The sequence below is a fragment of the Pan troglodytes genome, chromosome 8 (genome assembly GCF_028858775.2).
Source record: "Pan troglodytes isolate AG18354 chromosome 8, NHGRI_mPanTro3-v2.0_pri, whole genome shotgun sequence".
NCBI classification, from domain to species: Eukaryota; Metazoa; Chordata; class Mammalia; order Primates; family Hominidae; genus Pan; species Pan troglodytes.
In genome coordinates this window covers 63,717,588-63,738,432 of record NC_072406.2, presented here as the reverse complement: position 1 = coordinate 63,738,432, position 20,845 = coordinate 63,717,588, and the positions used below count along the sequence as shown (strand labels likewise).

The 20,845-nt window shown below is 37.3% G+C and overlaps 1 protein-coding gene and 1 pseudogene across 7 annotated transcripts in view; both read right to left on the bottom strand.

Moving 5' to 3' along the window:
• Positions 1-20,845, bottom strand: part of PRKG1 (protein kinase cGMP-dependent 1) — a 1,291,606-nt gene that overhangs the window by 946,783 nt on the left and 323,978 nt on the right. The gene's annotated exons all lie outside the window — the stretch shown is intronic.
• The window catches only part of LOC129136188 (ras suppressor protein 1-like), a 172,261-nt pseudogene that overhangs the window by 50,260 nt on the left and 101,156 nt on the right, over positions 1-20,845 (bottom strand). Inside the window, exon 1 of the transcript XR_008537532.2 lies at positions 1-20,845. This exon is cut by the window's left edge and continues 50,260 nt beyond it; it is cut by the window's right edge and continues 101,156 nt beyond it. The product of XR_008537532.2 is annotated as a ras suppressor protein 1-like (transcript).

Below are 20,845 nucleotides of genomic sequence, written 5' to 3'. Positions count from 1 at the left end.
GAATCGCTTGAACCTTGGAGGCCGAGTTTGCAGTAAGCCGACATCATGCCACTGCACTCCAGCCTGGGGAACAGAGCAAGACTTCATCTCAAAAAAAAGTATGTAGCATAAATGAATTTAAAAGTGTACCTAAATTATATTAAATTCTGGGATAGAAGAAGATAATGACTAGCTTGTAATGGGACAGAGGAAAATATTTTGGTAAGTAATATTTTAGAAAAGTTTAAAAACCCAGTTTTATTCTTAGATTCCTAGGTCTGGGAAAAACCTCCTTTCATACAATGTGTCAAAAACAACAGAACTAAAATATACAAAGATGGTAAGTAAAATAAGAAGTTGACCAATCACAGAACATTGATAAACTAAAATATTACAGATTTAGACAGAGGTTTTAAAATTTGGGGGAATTAAGAAACCTGACAGGCGGTGAAATCCCGTCTCCACTAAAAATATAAAAAATTAGCCGGGCGTGGTGGTGGGCGCCTGTAGTCCCAGCTCCTCGGGTGGCTGAGGCAGGAGAATGGCGTGAACCTGGGAGGTGGAGCTTTGCAGTGAGCCGAGATAGGGCCACTGCACTCCAGCTTGGGCGACAGAGCGAGACTCCGTCTCAAAAAAAAAAAAAAAAAAAGAAAGAAACCTGACAGGAAAAACCTTTTTGCTTAATCAAAGCACTCATATTTTGTTTTAAACACGTCCTCCTGTTTTTCCCTTAATAGAAAAGGCAAACATCTAGACATCACATTTGTCTGAAAGTCTTCTCCTACATTCCCTTTTAGGCACCCTGATTCCCTCTGCCTCTGCTCTCCTCTAATTAGGGCTCCTTTAGTCACCATGCTCCTGTTTAAGCTTCTTTAACTCCTCTATTGTTTCTGTGAAAGCAATAACTGCTGGTTCCCTCCTTTACCCTCTCTCTGCCATTACAGAAAATTTCAGAAATGGGTGGGAGTTCATAGCCAATTTAGCTAGATAAAAGTTGTTCCTTGGAAACGGATTACTTTTATTGGAGTTGGGGTAAGCAAAAGTATGTCCTGGCTGAAAAGAGGCCATGGAAGAGAGGAACAAAGGATTAGATTGCTTGAAATACAGTGGTGCTGAAGAGGTTCTGCAAGAAGCCATTACTATGTTAGACCTCATTAATTACTAATCTCTTCATTCAATCATTCATTCATTCATTTATAACAATAAATGTTTATTGATTGTCTATTATATTCCAGGCCACGGTTTCTTCCCTCATATAACTTGCATTCTAGAGCAGGCAGAAAATTAATTTCAGATGGTGTGATAACACATATCTTAGAAAGGTATCTGATTTGTACTTGGAGAAAATATATATATCCTGGAGAATTTACATTTTAGTTGAGATCTGATCTGAAGAGTAGTAGAAGGGGACACCCAAGCAAAGATGGTCAATGCATGTGTGTTTGTATGTGTGTGTGAGTGAGAGAGAGAGAGAGAGAGAGAAAGAGAGAGAGAAAGAAAGGAAGGGCAGTGGACTCCTATTACAAGCCAATAAAACCAGCATGGGAAGAAGACCAGAGGCAAGAGATGAGACATAAATGGCCTTATTAAAGAGTTTCGGCATTATCATAAATGCAGTCTGAATCAATTAAAAGAACAGCGACATAATTGGTGTGTTTGAAAAATAACTCTGGGTGCAATCTGTTAAAAATGAATTTAAGCAGGGCAAAAATGAAGCTGACAGACTAGTTATGGAGCTGTTACTATGATGCAGGTACAAAGTGAAGAGAACAAGAATAAGGTGATTAAGGTTAAAGCAAAGGATCAATAGAGAAAGGTATGTTGAAGTACCACCTGATGGAACTGGCTTGGATTTTCTGTCTTCCATCTGTAGCATCTCTAATACCTGTCAGTGAAAGCATGGAAAATCATGTTCACTGATGTATTTGAGGAACATGGAAGCTGCCTTGCACTTCAGTACTACTACTTTTAGAAACCCAGAAAAAATATTTGAAATAATTTTATACAAACATTTTGGATAAACAGGGAAAATGGATGGGCATTTATGATGGGTGAGCACCTCGCTATGTTCTACACAGTCAACATGTGCTAAGCTTTTTTCTCTCCACAGTCAGAAGACCAGAGCAGTTAGAAATTATGCGAGTTTGAATCTCAGGTTTACCATTTTCCTACTGGGTGACTTCAGGCAACTCACTTAACCACCATGTACCTTAGTAAAACTGAGGGTGATAACAGTATCTTCCTCATAGTTATATTGTAGAGACTACTCAGTTAATTCATAAAGTGCTTGAAACAGTGCCTGGCACATAGTAAGCACTAACATGAGCTAAGTTTGCTATCTGCACAACAATTAAGATAACCAATACTGAAGGTTGAATTAGATAGCCAGTGTCACACATTGAGTAGATAACTAGGCTGAGATTTGAGTTTACATTATCTTCAAAACCCAAGCTATTTCTGCTTCAGCCATGGGCATGAACACTGAGTAGACTTATACTAGCTTCTTTAAGAGATGGCTTTGAGAAAGTAGTTAAAAATGTCATATCTTCAGTTAAGACCATGATGTCCACCCACCGTTTTGTGGCTTGTGGCAAGTTATGTAAACTGCCTGAACCTCAGTATCCTCATCTTCAAGATGAGATAATAATTGTACCTACTTCATAGAGCTGTTAGGAGGTTAAAGGAGATAGCACTCTCTGCTCTAGTTAGCACTGGATAAATGTTGACTATTACTGATCCTTGTTCTACTCTACAGTGATGGGGACATCAGAGAGACCAACAGAAGGCTGCCTGGGTCACTCAGAACTTAGGTCTGTTTCCACAGGGCACAAGGAGAATAGTCCTTCATGTTTTCCCAAATCGTGGTTCCTTCTAGGCAGAGATGCCAATGGTTGAGGCCAGTGAGATGATATGAAAAAGTAACTACACTAATCAATTCAGTGGATGAACAGTAGGTCAACAGAAGCCAGAAACTAACTCTCTCCCTCTCCATAAGAGTTTCCCTACAGTCACTGGGTTAACATCATCTTCATTTTCTTTAATACTACCTAACCTTGTGACTTTTTATCTTTACATACATAGATTTTCCCTCTAACCAAACTGCCCATTGAATAGCTCATAGTTTTACCTAAATTTTGGCCCTTGAAATATATTCAACACAGCTAAACTAAATTTTACTAAAAAGTTATAAAAAGCTGATCTTTTTCACCTTCTTCAGTGTGATTTTTTCGGGGGGAGGGGAGTAGAAAATTTGAATTGGTCACAATCGAGGTCCGGTACCAAGTTCTATAAGGAATAGCATGGCCCATTTTCCTCCCTGAAATTATGAACACCACTGCATGCACTTTCTGACATGGAACTCCTGTGAATTTCATTAGGACCTCATTCTACCTACAAATAATGTTTTCAGTGTTATGCCTTCCCTGTAAAAATAAACATTTTCAAAGCATTTCAAAACTGGTCTAAGGAAGAGAAAAATCATTTCAAAAATCTTCAAAAGCATACCAGACATGTCTCCATATTTTTTTAAAGGGATTTGATGGATATCTATCCATTTTGATGAGGTAAGTCTTTCCCTTCATTAAGATTTCATGTCAAAAGAATGTTTACCAAAGAAATATTTAGTTGAGGGCATGACTGTATTTATGAGAGTACCTTGTTCAGAATGGGTGTTCAGTAAATATTTGTGGGTGATTATAATCACAATTAATGATAACCATGACCTTTTTGTTGCTCCCCTTTAGGATTATTCTTCAAAAACACCCATTAAGCCACATGACAACTTAAAGGCCTACTAAAACCAGCTGACATAAGAAATAGTTCTTATTCGTTTTAACAAAACCATAGATTAGGGGGCAGAGAAAGATGATGGAGTGGAACTCTCCAGTGATCATACTTGCCCCAGGAGAAGCATTGATTTGCACATATATCCATGCATGAAAATATGTTCACAAAAGCTAAGGAACCCAGGTAAGAGGTCACGATATGTAGTTGCAGCACAATAATAAGAAAAGACACATTGATGATGATAGAAAGGCAATTTTGCATTACTCACATCATCCCTCCCCCAACCCCAGGTTGCACAGCTAAGCATAGAGAGAAATACCATCTACTTGGAGAAAAGAGAGGAAAGTGAGCACAGGACTTTGCCTTGGACCCCAACACTGGGTCTGCCACAGTAAAACCCAGCTGGACAGAAACCCCCAGACCTGTATTTCAGGCTGGTACTCACAGACTGAGCCTCTAGAACACTCTGGCACCAGATGAGACCACGAAGCTCCAAGTTTCACACTTGCTTGGTGAACCCAGTCTCCAGCTTGCACCACCATGGGGCTTACATCAACAGCTCTGGGCTCTGGACATCCCTCAGCAGCAGGCAGTCCTGGCCGCAGTGGCCTCTGGCTTCTAGTGTGCCCTAATTCCATGCCAGGTACCTCTGACCAATGTTTCTAGCTTGTTCCAGCACTGGGAGGGCTGTAGTGGTCCCAAGGATTCTGGAAGCACCATCTGCCAAGGGCTTCTGCCACCCCAGCACCATGCCTACGACAGAGAGCCACAGGCTTATTGAATGAAGCACCATGCTAGCCACATCTGTCCTGGCCTTCTGAACTACCCCAGGACTGCAACTGCTGTGGCACACCTGAGACTATGAGGAGCACCGTGCCACCCACAGCTGCCCCAGCTTCTGATACACCTCAGCGCTGTACCTGCCGCAGGGCTTTTCCTAACAAAGCCAGTCTTCAAAGACTGGAATAAATACCTAATTCCTCAAATATGCAGACACAAGGATCAATAACTATTGGGGAAATATCATATCACTAAACAAACATAATTGCTTGAAAAAGATTCAAAATAGTTCTTTTAAGAAAGCTCAGCAAACTCCAAGAAAATATAAAGAAACAATTCACCAAATGAAGAAATCAATAAGTGACCAGAATGAGAAATTTAATACAGGATTTGAAAAAAGTCAAACAGAAATCTTGGAAGAAAACAATACAAAATGAAAAAATGCAATAGAGGTCATTGACAGTAGAAAAGATCATGCAGAAGAAACAATCTGTGAAACTGAAAACATACAGTCAGAAATATAAGGAAATATACAGTCAGATGAGAAAAAATATGAAAAGTAAAGAAATTCTTGTAATATTTCTAGCTTACAAGATGTATGGAACAGCATCAAAAGAGAGAATGTGGCCGGGTGTGGTGGCTCTCACCTGTAATCCCAGCACTTTGGGAGGTCAAGGCAGGTGAATCACCTGAGGTCAGGAGATCAAGACCAGCCTGGCCAACATGGTGAAACCCCATCTCTACTAAAAATACAAAAATTAGACAGGCATGGTTGCGCATGCCTGCAATCCCAGCTACTCGGGAGGCTGAGGCAGGAGAATCACTTGAACTCAGGAGGTGGAGGTTGCAGTGAGCTGAGATTGCAACACTGCACTCCAGCCTGAGCAACAGAGTGAGACTCCATCTCAAATAAATAAATAAATAAATAAATAAATAAATAAATAAAAGAGCAAATGTACAAGTCATGGGAGTTAAATAAGGAAAAGAGAAAGATAAAGGGGTTAGAACATTTATTTTAAAAAAACAGTTGCAGAAAACTTTCTCAATCTGGAGAATGATGTAAGTATCTAAGTACAAGGTCAAAAGTCTCCAATCATATCTAATCCAAAAAAAAAAAAAAAAAAAGATTTCCCTAAGACATAGTACAATCAAACTCAAAAATCAAAGCCAAAGAGAAGATCCTGAAAGCAGCAAGAGAAATGAAGCAAATAACTTATAAAAAATTATAATACAGCTAGCAGAAGACTTCGCAGCAAAAATCTTACAGGCCAGGAGAGAGTGGGATGGCATACTTAAATTGTTAAAACAAACAAACAAACAAACAAAAACAAAAAACAAGGAACCCAGCTAAGAATACTGTAGCCAGCAAAGCTGTCCTTCAGAAATGAAGGAGAATTAAAGACATTTTCAGAAAAACAAAAGTTGAGTGGGTTCATTACCATCTACTTCATTACAAAAAGTGCTAAACAGAATTCTTTAAGCTGAAAGCACAAAAGCTAGTGAGTATCACAAAAACTCTGAAAGTATAAAACCCGCTGGTAAAAATAAGTACACAGTTAAATTCACAATACTCTAATACTGTAATGCTATTTGTAAATTACTTATGTCTTTTGTATGACAAAACAGACACATAGACCAATGGAACAGAAGAGACAGGGCAGAAATAAATCTCCACATTTACAGCCAACTGATTTATGACAAAGGCACCAAGAGTATATAAGGGCGAAGGGGCGTTCTCTTCAATAAATGGTGTAGGGGAAACTGAATATCCACATGTAGAAGAATGAAATTAGACCCTTATCTCACATCATATACAAAAATAAACTAAAAATGATTTAAATACTTAAATGTAAAGCCAAAAACTATAAAACTATTAGAAGAAAACCTAGGGAAAAGGTTCCATGACATTGGCCTGGGCAATGAATTTTTGGATATGACACCAAAGGCAATGGCAACAAAATCAAAAATAGACAAATTACATCAAAATAAAAAGCATCTACATAGCAAAAAATAATCAACAGTGTGAAGGGACAACCTACAGAATGGGAGAAAATATTTGCAAGCTATGCCTAAAATATGTAAGAAACTAAGACAATTTAATAGCAAGAGTACAAGTAACTCCATTAAAAATGGGCAACGTCTGTTCTCCAAAAACCTTCTGAAATAAAAAACAAATAAAAAATAAAATGTACCTAATATCTCCCCAAAATAGGCAAAGATCCTGAATAGACATTTCTCAAAATAAGACAAACAAATGGCCAACAGGTATATTAAAAAATGCTCAACATCACTAATCATCAGAGAAATGCAAATTAAAATTCCAATGTGGTATCACTTCACACTTGTTAGAATGGCTATGATCAAAAAGACAAAAGATAACAAGTATCACCGAAGATCTGGAGAAAAGGAAATCCTGGTGTACTTTGGTGTGAATGTAAATTAATACAGCCATTATGAAAACAGTATAATGTTTCTTCAAAAAGTTAAAAATAGAAGTACCATATAATCCATCAATGCCAATGTATATATACTTATATACCAATATACACCAACACTAGGTATATATCCAAAGGAAATGAAATTAGTATATTGAAGAGATATTTGCACTTCCGTGTTCATTGCAGCACTATTCACAATAGCCAAGCTATGGAATCAACCGAAGTGTCCATCAGTGGATGAATGGATACAGAAAATGTCACAAACATGTACAATGGAATACTATTCAACCTTCTAAAAAGAAGGAAATCTTGTCACTTGAGACAACATGGATGAACCTAGAAGACATCACGTTAAGTGAAATAAGCCAGGCACAGAAAGAAATTTATTGCATGATCTCACTTATACGTAGAATCTAAAAAACTTATCTCACAAAAGTAAAGAGTAGAATGGTGGCTACCGGGGGCTGGAGTGGGGAGGGATTTTGGAAGGGGTTGAGAAGATATTGGTCAAAGGATACAAAATTTCAGTAATGTAGGAGGAATAAGGTCAAGAAATCTATTGTATAACATCATGACTATGGTTAATAATATTCCCGTGTTCTTGAAAAATGCTAATAGATATAAAGTGTTCTCACCACAAAAATGGTAACTACCTGTGGTAATGCATATGGTAATTAGCTAGACTTAGTCATTCCACAATGTATATATACTTCAAACTATCATTTTTTGCATGGTAAATACAGTCATGTGCCACATAATGATATTTCCGTCAGTGATGAATCATATATATGATGGTGATCTCAATTAGATTGTAATACTGTGTTTCTACTGTGTCTTTCTATGTTTAGACATATTTATATACTCAGATACTTATTGTGTTAAAATGGCCTAAAATATTCAGTAGAGTAACACACTGTACAGGTTTGTAGCCTCAAAGCAATAGGCTGTATTGCATATCTTAGGTGTGTAGTAGGTTATAGCATCCAGGCTTTTGTAAATATACTCTATGATGTCTGCACAATAAAATTACCTAACAATGCATTTCTTTGAACATATCTCTGACCTTAAGTGACGCATCTGTACGTGCAATTTTATCTGTTAATTCTTTAATTTTTTAAAAACATTTTTAAAAAAGAAAAGAGAAACATATTTTTTGCTATCTTTAGTTTACTTTTTTTTTTTTTTTGAGATTGAGTCTCACTCTGTAGCCCAGACTGGAGTACAGTGGTGCGATCCTGGCTCACTGCGACCTCTGCCTCCCGAGTTCAAGCAATCCTCCTATCTCAGGCTCCCGAGTAGCTGGGATTACAAGTGCACACCACCAGGACTGGCTAACTTTTTTGTATTTTCAGTAGAGACAGGGTTTCTTCATGTTGGCCAGGCTGCTCATGAACTCCTGATCTCAAATGATCCACCCACCTCGACCTCCCAAAGTGCTGGGATTCAGGCGTGAGCCACCATGCCCAGCCTTATTTTACTTTTCTTTAACCTGACAGTTAACCACTGATGTTACTTTTTGGGAGCTAGGTTATATATTTTTTAGGTTCTTGATTAAATGGTAAATATTCCAGAAGATACATATGCAGTATACATGCTGACTTGATTAATTTTTTGTAACACCTCAGGGTAGAGATGCTATTTTCATGATCAACACAATAAATAAGAAACAAATACCTTTGTTTGCAAGAAAACAAAGTTTCCCAAGCATAATATGATTACATAAGTTTTACTATTTCTTAGCTTCTATGCACTAATTCTAACCTAATGAAAAAAGTCAAGGTTCTTATTCTATGTTGAATAAGATATTTAAGTTACTGTATTCAGCACTTAAATAATCTATGTCCCAAAGGGAAAACACTGGGAAAGCTATTCTTTTAAATCACATGATAGTCAGTGAGCTGAGGCTTGTATTTATGATAAAGAAATCATTATGTTGAAAGTAACTTTTGTTTTTACTCTAGCCGATCTCTTCTTGTCCGTACATCAAGAAAGAAAATTAGCTATTTTTTAAAGGCAAAGCTAGCAAACTTAAAATGCATCTTGTATATTCTCTGGAGTAATTACTTGGGTATTTTATCCATTAATTTGATAATTTGCAGGATATTAATGAAAAAAGAATTTACTACAGAATTGATGTCATTATGTCCCAGAAACTTATTTACTCCTATCATCATAATTTTCAGAAATATGTGTCTGGAGCAATTTAAATAGCCATAGGAATGCCAGACCTTATATCCAGACCCATGCTGATAAACCTATAACTCCGTTATCTCAAAAGTGCTGTCACTTGAAAAATTTGCAAGTTGACTTGAAAACTGAAATGAGGTCAGTAGTTGCATTTAAACTTCTTCCAGTCTTCCTAACTAATTTAAAGTATGAATAGTAAAATAAATTGGGAACTTGCAAACTATTACATTTCAGATAGGTATCTAAGTTCTTTAATAGAAACACATAATCATAAGTCTATTCAACTGCTTCAGGTCTAGTGTTATTAGGCAATCCAAAGGACTTAGGTTAATGCTACAAACACCTAGTGCAAAAGTGGGAAACTCCTGACATGTGACACAAGATGAGACAGATGAGCAGCTTTCTTAGGTTGCTTGGCACCTCATCAAAGTCAGTACTCAGAAAACAGTATCCTCTCCCTCTCTTTTCTAAAACCAAAAAGGAGACCCCTTTCTCCTTGGCTCAGGCTGGTGCATGTCTCCCAGCAGGTTTCAGCACAGATGGAATGCAGTAGAATGGTTGGAGCTGAGACTGGGCCCCTGAGGAGGTTGCTGTCAGGCCAACACTGGAGGACCAGGTCTTGTTGGCTCAGAGAGGCTTGCGTCTCCCAGCAAGTCCCTGCACAGCCAGGAAAGAAACTATAAAACTACTAGAAGAAAATATTGGAGAAACATTATAGGACATTGGCCTGGGTCAAGATTTTTTGGGTAAGACCTACAAAGCACAAGCAACAAAAGCAAATATAGGAAAATGGAATTACAATGAGCTAAAAAGCTTCTGCATAGCAAATGAAACAACAAAATGAAGAGAAATCCTACAGTATCAAAGAATATATTTGTAAACTATCCATCTGACAAGGGATACACTGAAAATCTTGAAGAGCCAGGCACGGTGGCTCACGCCTGTAATCCCAACACTTTGGGAGAATGAGGCAGGCGTTTCACTTGAGGTCAGGAGTTCGAGACCAGCCTGGCCAACATGGTGAAACTGCATCTCTACTAAAAATACAAAGATTGCTTGAACCCAGGAGGTGGAGGTTGCAGTGAGCTGAGATCACGCCATTGCACTCCAGCCTGGGTGACAGAGCGAGACTCCGTCTCAAAACAAAACAAAACAAACTCAAACAATTCAATCACTTCAAAAAAATCATTATCATCAAATTTAAAAGTGGGTAAAAGACCTGAATAGATATTTCTGGAAAAAAGATCTACAAATGGCAAACAGGTGTATTTCAAAAAATGCTCAAAATCACTAATTATTAGGGAAATGCAAATTAAAACCACAAACAGATATCATCTCACCCCAGTTCGAATGGCTATAAAAAGAGAAAGGATAACAAGTACTGGAGAGGATGTAAATAAAGGGGTTCTCTTTTACGCTGTTGGTGGGAGTGGAAATTAGTGCAGCTATTACAGAAAACATTATGGCGATTCCTCAAAAGCCTAAAAAGAGAACTACTACATGATCTGGCTATCTCACTGCTGAAAGGAAATCAGTACATGAACGTGATATCTGTACTCCCATGTTTACTGCGGCATTATTCACAATAGTCAAGATATGGAAGCAACATAAGTGTCTATCAGTGGATACATGCATAAAGAAAATGTTAGATATATACACAATGGAATCTTTTTTTTTGAGACGGAGTCTCGCTCAGTCGCCCAGGCTGGAGTGCAGTGGCGCGATCTGGGCTCACTGCAAGCTCCGCCTCCCAGGTTCATGCCATTGTCCTGCCTCAGCCTCCCGAGTAGCTGGGACTACAGGCGCCTGCCACCACGCCTGGCTATTTTTTTTTTTTTTTTTTGTATTTTTAGTAGAGACGGGGTTTCATCGTGTTAGACAGGATGGTCTTGATCTCCTGACCTGATAATCTGCCTGCCTCGGCCTGGCGTGAGCCACCACGCCCGGGCCACAATGGAACCTTAATGGGCCATAACAAAGGATAAAATCTTGTCATTTGCAGCAATGTAGATGGAACTGGAGGTCACTGTGTTAAGTGAAATAAGCACAGCACACAAAGACAAACATCACATGTTTCCTCTCATACGTGGGAGCTAAAAAGGTGGATCTCATGTTGGTTGAAAGTAGAATGGTGGTTACTAGAGGCCTGGAAGGAAAGGAAGGATGGGGAATGAAGAACAGTTGGTTAATGGGTACAAAAATAAAGAGAGAGAAGCTATCAGTTCTAGTGTTCAATAGTATAGTATTTTATAGTTATACAGTTAATAATAATTTGTTGTATATTTCAAAATAGCTAGAAGAATTGTAATATTCCCAACACAAAGAAAAAATAAATGTTTGAGGAGATGGATATCCCAATTACTCTGATGTGATCATTCCACATTGTAGACATGTATCAAAGTATCACATGCATCCCAAAGATATGTACTACTATGGCATATAAATTATTTTATTTTATTTTTAGAGACAGGGACTTGCTTTGTCACCCAGACTGGAGTTCAGTGATGTGCTTATAACTCACTATAGCCTCAAACTCCTGGGCTCAAGCAATCTTCTGCCTCAGCCTCCTGAGTAGCTGGGACTACAGGCACGTGCCACCATGCCCAGCTAATTAAAACAATTTTCTTTGTAAAGACAAGGTCTCTAGACCCGTCTTAGCTTCAAGTGACCCTCCTGCCTTGGCCTCCCAAAGTGCTGGGATTACAGGTGGAAGCCACTGTGTCCAGCCTGACATATCAATTTAGAAAAAAGAAAAAGAGCATCCTTTTCCAGGTATTGTGAACTTCTTGTAGAATGCAGAAATATATAAGATTTTAATTCTTATTATTATAACAACCAACCTAATATTCATGAAGGTCTTACTATGTGTATGACACAGTGCTAACTGCATTAATCTATTGCAGTTATTACTTCCATTTTGCAGATGGGAAAAATGAGGTTTAGGGGAGTTAAATAACTTGTTCTTGATTACTCAGCTGGAAATTATTAGAGTCTGAATATAGGTCATCTAATTCTGGAGCTTACACTTTTATCCAATATTGAACTATTTAATAACTAAATAAGTCTAGTGCTATTTGAAGCAAAAACAACTTCTTGCCTTGATTTTTGTAACCTAGGCTAATTTTTCCACGATAAAGAGATAAAAAGGTAATTATTTCATATAATTTTTGAGGAAACAAATTACTGTGCTATGCATAAATATATCATATCATAGCAATATTTTATTCGCTAATAGTATGCTCACAAAAACTTTTTGAGGTTTGAGTTCCACCTCTGTCAATTAGTGTCTTTGTGAAAATGGAAGTGGCTTATTTTTCTTTGTTTTGTTGTTAACATCACTGAGCATCTATTTTTCCATAGGTAAATGAATCTAACAAATGAATATAATGACAATATAAATGTCTACTATTTAGTTTCCATAGGGATTAAATGAGATAATGTAGATAAAGTACTTAGGTCAGTGCCCAGCATATTGTAACTGCTCAATAAATGCTTTCAAATAATTTAAAAATTGAACATTAAAATAACAGTAATAATATTCTGTAGTTAGGAAGATTATAAAGAAAAGTCAACCTTAGTGTGCATGAGCTTTTGAGGGTAGAAAGGTATCCTTTAAGAAAATTACATTTAACGAGGTTGACAATGCAAGCTAGTAGTGCTGTATCTAATTTGATTGACCTTAGTTTTTAAAAGAGTTCATCTAAATAAGGGTCTTTCTGTAAAACCTCAGGAGATCCAATTTTTAAAATACTATATTCTATTAAATCAGATGATGGATATCTAAGACAGCACACTTCTTGGCACATAGGCCTCAGAAAATGCTAGAACGTATGCTAGTGAAAGTGTAGTTATTGATTCTATTGCTATTACTATTATCTCGTTCCGTCTGTATCTGTATTTTCTCTGCTTCTCCGAGGCACTAAAATGAGAGCCTCACAATTGCCCAGGGAAGCAAGTCCTTGGACTTGGAAAGGCTGCAGAATCAATTTCAGGGTCAGACAGTTTTGTTTGATTTTTACAATCCAGAGACCGGGCTCATGTCAAACTGCAGAAAGAAACACATTCCAGATTTACACAAGGGTTAGAGAAAGACTGACTGATTGCATTTGCTCAAGTTGACTCTCAGGATGAGAGATGCACTTTTTTATATTTTTTTAAACATTGATGCCAAACCTTCTTTTAGTAACGTAGAAAAGCACAGCTGTCACTGGCCTCAGGACTGACAAGCAAAATGCAGAGATTCCCTTTTTCCAGCTGAGATCATCTCCAGATAAGAATTACTCAACTGGGAATGGGAAGGTGGAAATTGCACAATCCTGAACTGTAGAATATGGTGGCTTCACATAGCAATTGAGAACTTGAAATGAGGTTAATCTAATTGAGATGTGCTATAAATGCAAAATATACACTGGATGACAAAGACTGTGTGAGAAACAGAATTTAATGTGATGCAAGATTTCCTAAGACTTACCATCTGTGGTTTACTAGCATTTATTTTTTTAATTTTTAATTTTTGAGGGTACATAATAAGTGTATATATCTATGGGTCACATGAGATATTTTGATCCAGGCATGCAATGCATAATAATCACATCAGGGTAAGTAGGGTGTCCATCACCTCAAGCGTTTATCTTTTGTGTTTCAAGCAATCCAAATATACTCTTTTAGTCATTTTAAAATGAACAATTACATTAATTTTTACTATAGTCACCCTGTTGTGCTAGCAAATACTAGGTCTTATTTATTCTTTCTAACTATTTTTCATGCCCATTAACCATCCCCCCGCTACTACCCTTCCCAGCCTCTGGTAACCATTCTTCTACTCTCTATCTCCATGAGTTCAACTGCTTTTAATTTTTAGTTCTCACAGATAAGTGAGAACATGGGATGTTTGTCTTTCCGTGCCTGGCTTATTTCACTTAACATAGGCTAGCATTTATACTGCATATTTTTAACTATAATATAATTAGGTTCGCAGAGTCTAAAATGGGAAGTCATTTCATCTACTTTATAGATGAGAATAAGTATGGTTAATAGTTATTGTTTGCTTATGTGCCATGTACTGTGCAAAGCATGTTTCATTCATAATTTCATTTAATCTTGCTCTATTAAAAAGTTAGACACTTAACTCCATTTTATAGATGAGCTAACTGAGTCTTGGAGGATTTAAGTAACGTGCTTAAGATTACATAGCTGAAGCCTAGTTATGTAAAGAGGTCAGTTTGGCTTCAAAGACCACACTAATACTAACTTATTTCTATGGTCTCCCATTGAATCATTTGTGGAAAAGCACTGAATTGCACCATATACACACAAAAAAATTAAACAAAATGTTTTTTTTTAATTCCTCTAAATCTCTGTGTGGTACAAGGATATCTCCTTGCAGATAAATAGTTCTTCTGAAGTATCTGACCTTATCTGCTTCCTAGAAAATGCAGTCAAGTTGCAAATAAGGTGCAGTGTTTTCTTCTGTTACTGAATAAAACAATGTGGGTCAAATTGTACCTGAAGGTACTTAGAATCCAATTATACTTGATTCCTTGTTAAATCACTTATGCTAGTAACTGAACTTGTTAAAAGAGTAATTCCCAAGTATTTAAGGATAGAATGTTGAGTTATAAAATACATTTTGCCTTTTATTGTATGTCTTTATTTTTCACACGCACATTGCATTTATTTGAGAGACAGAGCAAGAAAGGACAGAAATGTTGGTGAGAGAAGAGGCCAGAGGCCCAGCCAATGCCCACTTCTTATTTGTTACTGTCTGTCAGGTGTTTCCAGCTCATCTTTTCTGATTTGTGATTATTATTTTTTGGTGGTTCTGGATTTGCCTGCATGTGCTGCTATAGAGGTACTCATATGTCTCAGAACAGACACATTCAAACACACAGGACACATCAAGCTGGAACTAGCCAGCAATTGGGGTAACCCAGGGGCTGTTCTCCACTTTGCATACCTTCTTCTGACCAGTTAAATATAAGTTTCCTAGTTCTGGGAGCAGAAGGGTCAGGCAGTTGCCCTGAATGTTGAGTTCCTTAAGCTGGGTAGACTCCCCAGTTTCCCTAGGCTGCAAGATCAGGTTGTTATCCCTAAAGCTGGGTATCTGCAACTTTGTGAGCTTCCTAATATCTGGTTTCAGGATTTCAAAATCATTGTCACTTACATAAGAGTGCACGGAAGGTGGTAAGGTAGATGAAGTTTCCAGGAAGAGAATTTTCATTCAAATTGTACATCAAGTCCAGAAGGTCAAGAGCTGGGTAGAAAGCAAAATCCTTCAGGCAAAGTATTTAGCCCATTCATGCCCAGGTTCACGTGTTTGAGTTTCTGAAGGCTGCCGATCTGTGTGGGCAGCTCCTCAATCTGGCTATTAAGGAAGTTGAGCACTTCCAAATTCTTCAGTTCTTCTGTGTTTGGTGGCACCACTGTGAGCTTGTTATGGCTGAGGACCAGTTGTATGGTATGGGATAAGGAAAATGTGCCATTGACATACAGCATGTTGTAGATGACCTAGCCACCCTGTCCACTTCCTGGCTCTCCACAAACTTTTTCAGAGTCTTGGACATGGTCGTGAAGAGCAGCACCTAACAACGTGGGCATGGAATGACAGATTGCGGCAGGATGCACTTTTATTGTACTTCTCAAGCTATTTACATGTATTTGCTAGAAGAGCAACCTTTCTTTTTGAACTTGGCCAAATGTATAAAGCCATGGTTATTTGAATACTTATTTTATGATAGCGTAGTGATAAGGGAGACGGTCAACACATTTTGGTAGAAAGATGCCTGGGAGATAAATCCCTGAATAAAACTTGAACTGTATCCTCATCTGTATGGTACTTCTAAAAGACAGATATTGTCTAATAACTGAGAGTAAAGAATCTCCTTGCTGTTCACCAGTTTTATGTGCCTGAAGTAGTGACAATAAATTGACAGTAGTCCACAGAGCAGAAAGGAAGGGAAAACAGCAAACAAAGGCCACTACAAACCCAGCAATAGCACAAAGCAGGCCAAAAATTGTTAACTAGGTCAAAGAATTATGTTCTTGGTTCCTTTCTTCTAGGGATCTATAAGATAGTTCAAATATGTTGTTTCACTTATCTGTACACTCTTTCCCTGGAGGAATAGAGCTTGGTAGAGCTTCCCATTCAGCAAGAGATAAAATGGAATCAGAAAAGAGAGCACTGACTTGGCCCAAGTCCGTTAACTAGTTTGTAATAGCTGCTCAAAGCACTCAAAATCTCCTTCAAGGGAGTAAGTGGAGAACCCAGTGAATGCTGAGCTATCTAGGAAGCTTTCAAAGAAGAGAATTCAGAATTCACAGGAATGTGTAAGAAACCAATTTGAGACTGTATATTTTAACAAAATTGTCACAAATTTTCATGGTATATGCTTATAAAAAGAAATGGCAAGGATAATGCTATAGTTAGCCAGCAGTTATGCATGAAGTGTTATTACAGAAATTATTTAACTGTCATGGGAAATGTCCCGACTTAAGACAAAATGAAAGCAAATCAACAATGTAGGACTTCTGTCAACAAAATGAAGGGAAGAAATTTAAGCTCAGATTCTAAGCAATTTATCAAGATAGCCGCTAATTTAAAATATGTCAAACTGAGCACAGAGAAGAACTTTCACAAAATACTCAAGAATTTCAGCTTATTTAAACATAATATACTCTAGCTTTCCTCCTCTGTTAAAGATTTTTATGAAAAAAATTCTTTCAATAAAAGTAATCTTTAAATACCCCTGATCTGGTGTCATGATTCCTTGTCCTTGGAATTTCCCTCTGCTTTCCCTACTCTGCATTCAGATGCCTGACAGTGTTGACTCCTCAACCGACTCCACCCCTTTATGCGATCCTCTTCGGTATTTCCACAGCATTGAAAGTCTTTACCATATACTAATCTTATACTTATTTATTCTTACATAATCTTAAAAACCTATCTATATTGAAAAATGTGTCAGATAATGATACTAGTCAATACCATTTGGGTCCTTGTCAACAATTTGACACCATGCTAAATGTTTTACATGTACCATTTTATTTAATCTTCATGATAACCCATTGAAGTAGGCACATTTATCATCCTCATTTTACATCCCTAGAAAAGTAAAAGCTTACCAAATCCTTATGACATTTTATCTTTAGAAAGTGAGACTGGAAGAGGACCTTGACTGCCAGGCTAAGAAACATAAATTTCCATATTTTCACACATCAAGCAGATATCTACTGAATGCCTACCATGCCACAGTCTCTGAACAAAAGGCTGAGGACACATAAGTAAGTAGAGTGTAATTTCTATCTCCAAAGAGTTCCCAGTCTAGTGGATAATTTGGCCAGGGAAACATACAATTGCAATTATTGGATCAAATAAGCTACAATATAAAGTGTGTAGGAGGTACCACAGCACAGAGGATGAAAGGATTAACTCAGAGAAGTCTTTGCAGAAGATGTTTGGGCTGGCTTGTGGAATGATTAGGAAAGAAGAAAAAGAATGGCAGGTACAAATGCCCATTACAGGAGAGACTGTGGTTAGAGAGGCTAAATCAGCTATGCTAGAGGAACAGATGGGACAGGTTTTGGAGACCCTGGCATAACCTGGCTAAATAATCCAGACTTTATTCTATAGGAAATAGAAGGCACTGATGGATTGTTAAGTAACAGGGAACTGCTGTTGAGAGCATGGTGACAGGAGTTGCAATGTTCAGAATAAACCCCAGGTTATCCTTGACTTTCTCTATGAGTTTCCCATTATTCATCTTCCTTGTCCTTGAAGTCTGGCCTGTCCTGGCCTCCCTACTACTCTGGGCTCTTTACACTTTCATTTTTTATGTTAGTTGCTTCTTTCCCTTTCAACTACTTTGAGATGTCACCAGTTTATTCTGTTTAGGATTCATTATGTGTATTTAATGTCATTTACACATAAGGAGAGCCAAGGGTGTTTGTGTGCGTGTTAGGAAGAATACAATGAACTAAGATGAATGAGACATGGCTCCTGTTATTTCAATAAAATTGGGGGTTACTAATTTTAATCTTAAAATCAAATATTTGTGACTACTTTATATTTTTCTCACTTGAATACTAAATTAGTTTTGCCCACATGTGACTCTTGATTGACTTGTAAAATATCTGTAGTATGTAGGTTGTAAGAGGGGAAAACACTCATAAAAATTAAACACATGTAAACCATGTATATAAAAAATTCAGCAATAGTTGGGTGTATAGTTGGTGCTTGGAAAAAGTGTAAATTGAATCTGAATCTAAAGTGCAGTTGGCTAGCAGAATTTCAGTCCCTGTGATACCTGCAGGACAGATGTGAAGGGGAACAAATAAAAGACCTTTCATACCCATTAAATTACATCTTGTAGGCAGATACCCACCAACTTACCTGACCATGGAGATCAACAGCTACTTGCAACTGGCCTGCAGATTGTGTGTGGGAAGATTTCTTGGCTATCAGAAAAAGTCAAGAGTTCATTTTATGTACCCAGCTCAAAAAAAGTTTAACTATCCACTCATTTTTGTACAATATCTCAAGCCTCATTCAGAATAAAAAAGCCATGTCATGAGTTGGTGACTGCTGCTTGAAGTTTTCTGTCATAGTCCTTGAAAAGAAACTTTGAAATGTGTTAATATTTGAAACTAGAGTGTCCTAATTTTTAAGGCGTCAGTAATAATACCATTATCGCAATTCATTTTTGTCCAACTCTATTTATTTATTTATTTATTTATTTGAGATGGAGTCTTGCTCTTGTCGCCCAGGCTGGAATGCAATGGCATGATCTCAGCTCACTGCAACCTCCATCTCCCGGGTTCAAGCAACTCTCCTGCCTCAGCCTCCTGAGTAGCTGGGATTACAGGTGCCCGCCATCAGGCCTGGCTAATTTTTGTATTTTTAGTACAGATGGTGTTTTACCATGTTGGCCAGGCTGGTCTCGAACTCCTGACCTAGTGATCCGCCTGCCTCTGCCTCCCAAAGTGCTGGGATTACAGGCATGAGCCACTGCGCCCAGTCCCAACTTTGTCTTAAGAACAAAATATTCCTTACATGATTTAAGAACTCTTCATTCTATAAAGTAATAAAGCCATACATTTGTCAGTTTAATACTATAAATACAGTTTTCATTTGATTTATCATAATTATTTCTTTACTTTTTTCATTCAACAATCAAAGTAGTATCTCATATATTAGCTCTGAGAGTCTCCATACAAACTTTACCCAAGGGGACATTTGAATAAAATTCTTAAAGAGAATCTCTCTTAGATTTTCTTGTGCCCATTCAAAATGAGATAAAATCAAAAGTTTGTTGAAAATAGAATGGTTATTTCTACTCCATCCTTCTGTTAGTCAGATTGTAATGGCTCCGGGAATGTTACCGGTTAGTATTTTCATTGATCCTGTTGTGATTAACCTCATCTATCCCTGACCTGGAGGGTAAACCCAATTATAGGAGACTTTGAAAGAACAAATATCAAATTAAATGTGATATAAACAGGCTACAAAACTCTGAAGATACAGATTAGATGCAGACAAATGAGTTATCCAAACAGGACCTACTCATCTCTACACATAATTTTATCACTTCTCCCTCTTGACTGAAATGCTCACTATATAATTGTGGAGCTTTCTCTCAAATCCCCGTGCATAACTATTCTGATATTTAATTCTTTCTAATATCACATATTTATGCAAAACCTCTAGGACAGTAGAAATATTGAAATTGACCCACAACTGAATTATCTTTTCCATTTATTGGCTATGTGGTCTCAGGAAAGTTACTTAGATAATCCACGCTGTATTTTCCTACAGGATTGCTTATAAGGATTAAACCGGATAGTCAGTGCCTCGGCCAAATTCAAAATACACTAAGAACTCAGTAAATGGCCCCTCTTACCAATAAAATTCCAGATTAGTATTCAAGATGTCCTACCTTCCCATAAAAATACTGTGATCACATATTCTCTTTCTTAAAGTTTCTTTATTATTTATAACTTTTACACTAAACTTGTTCAAAGCTGGGTTTATTTTATTAGAACAACAAATGTCACCTGTTATATTTGCTTATTTGCACCCGTATATTCAGCATAACGAAAAACCTCTCACATGAGCAATTACAAAACTCATTACACTTCTAAAGTCAAGGCCATTAAATTTTTCAATACATTACAATTGTGACTTGCTGGAAGATCAGTGATGACTGTTTCTTTTTTTGTCTCATGTTATGAAATCTCAAGAAATCAATCAGTTTTTTTGATTACAAAAAGTTCCTTTATTTGGACACAATATTGAAATAACTTGTCAGAATGTTAAGAGCTCAATACTCATTTCTCCTAATTGCTTTGAATAGTAGTACACAGAATCTCATTACAAACTTTGTTCTCTACTGTAATGTAGTTTGAAAATCATATCCCAGCCAAGTTAATATTTGCTTGTTCAACTTTTACAGTAATTACAGTTGTTTTGGAAAAATGGCATGAGTAGAAACCAACTCAAGGGCATAGATGTGAGACCAATGGAGACATACAGTTAGAATTGCAGAACTTGATGAGGGCCTGCTAGCTGTCTCATGTTGTAAACTTAAATGGCCATTTCCGAGGCAGTGTAACAATGCATATGAAAATTTCACAGAGTCCCCAAATTCAGTCCTCATAAGAAAAGCCAATGGGCAGCTCAT